This window comes from Ptychodera flava, chromosome 11 (assembly GCF_041260155.1).
Source record: "Ptychodera flava strain L36383 chromosome 11, AS_Pfla_20210202, whole genome shotgun sequence".
Lineage (NCBI taxonomy): Eukaryota > Metazoa > Hemichordata > Enteropneusta > Ptychoderidae > Ptychodera > Ptychodera flava.
The window spans coordinates 19,717,517-19,719,696 of record NC_091938.1 but is presented as its reverse complement, the minus strand read 5'-3'; positions in this window follow the sequence as shown (position 1 = coordinate 19,719,696).

Genomic DNA, 2,180 nt, shown 5'->3' with positions numbered 1-2,180 from the left:
CATATGGTGTCTGTTTATTAATTATGGAAACTACGCATGCTTCAATACAGTATTCATATCTATATTTTCTGACTGGACTTTATCATGAAGCGAGTTATAAATTTAAGGTAGAATGCTTCTCAGGGACAGATGTTTGGACTGTCAAACTTTTACAATTTCTTTTATGATCTACAACATGTGGGGTATCATTTTAAAGCTCTTGGACTAAGTCAAATTTTTACCACCACAGTTTTTCGAAAATAGAAACTTGTTTTTCCCTCATAGAGTTAACATAGGAATGGCAGCCATTTGGAATTGAAATGTCAGTAAATATTAGGCAGTTTATTTCCCTAGTACCAAAGTTTGCATGGACACCGCCTGCTTTTTACTTTCCATTTGGTAAGAGAATGGTTGAAAATGTCACTGAGGAAAGTTGAAGTTGAAGTCTCACTTTTGAGGCATGCACTACCTTAAAGGCGGAGCTTCCCTTTAAAAGGACGCCAAGTTATGGCGGCGTTCATTGTGTAAGTGGACACCAAACAGGCAACACGCAGGCACACGCTCCAGAAAATGCAAGTTTTTAGTTTTCCCCAGCCGCAAAAACACAGACAGACTGCCAAGCGGTCAGCGCGAAGTTGCTGCCGATTGTACTCTGTGGTTATATTCAAAGTCTAACGCGACTGGAAGTCAATTTTTTAAGAAATTCAAGCATTTGTGGTGGGGAATCAATGACCGTTGGTGATTTGAACCGACCGTCAATCAAAAGCTTGCATAAACTCTGTTTGCAGGATTAGCAAAATGTGACAAAAGGTTGAGATCAGTTTGTGTAATAGTCTGTGGGCTGGAGGGGCCCACCTTGCACCCCCCCATAAACCTACTACATGGGTATTTTTTCGTTCTTTGGGATCTGATGAACTAGAAAAAAGATGTTAACATTGGATATTTTGAGATGCACTACCTGTCTGCACTGGTTTTTGATTTGTATGTACCGCAAAAAATGGCAAAAAATGGGTAGGGGTTGGGGTACTATATCCTCCCCTAAATTGAGTAAACAAGCCTTAAATAGCACAAACCTTACATTTTTGGAAAGCTCAGATACTGCTCTTTCTGAGGAATACCAACTTTGATTAGTGTACATAGAATACGACGACTTCAAAATGAATTTTTTTGAAAATTTTGAAATTTTTCACCCAAAATACCATGCAACAAATGTGATTTACTTTTTATTAAGCAAAATTCCCACAACTTTTTGTGTTTAAATATTATTCCGACATATTAAACAAGAAAAAAAAGTGTTAACATCAGATATTTAACTCTACACTACTTCCCTGGAGTCAATTTTGAATTGCGTGTATCGGTATGGGGTGTGCAAAAGCTAGGGGTAGGGGTACAACATTCTTTCCTTGATGAAGTAAACTGGCTTGAAATGCCATATACCTTATAGTTTTAGAAAGCTGAGATACTTGTCTTTCTAAAATGCATAAGGTTTTAGTAAAAAAATATGACGTCATAGAATTGGATAAGTTTGAAGCGATTTTTTCTGGTAATTCATTATTTTTAACCGGAATAAATACGATAACTATTGTTTCCTCCCAATGTAGCAAATCAAACAGATTTATGGAAGTTATTTACTAATTGCAAGGTGCTGAAGAAGAAAAGACAATAAATTTCAAATTTGGGTATTTACAATGCATTATTGTCTCTACTCACTAAAATTGCAAGTTTTGCTACATTGGTATATCGTGAATGGGCATTTTATTGTTATGCAATGAACTAATGCACAGCCTTAAAAAGAATAGTCATATTGCCATTTTCTCCTTAAAGTAGATAGATTGTTGATCACTGTCTATTTTTATAATTTACTCTTTGAATATTTTTTTATAAAATAATTTTGATAAGACGTATTTGGAAAATTGTCTATGCCTCCTTGTCTTACTTATACAGCAAGCATTACTAACAATCTATTCGGCCGTGGGCTAGAGGGGGCGTCTACGTGCACCTTCCCCCAATCCCACAGGATAACAAATCTGTATTATTCAGAAGCCTTGGGATCCCTAGAATAAGAAATAGGATTTTAACAGACAAAATATAGGGACTGAATAGCTTTTACGGTGATTTTTTGAAGGGTACCGCAAAATTACGATTTTATAGTCCCTGCACCAAATAAAATATATTTTATACAAAGCATTGCCTTTTGTAAA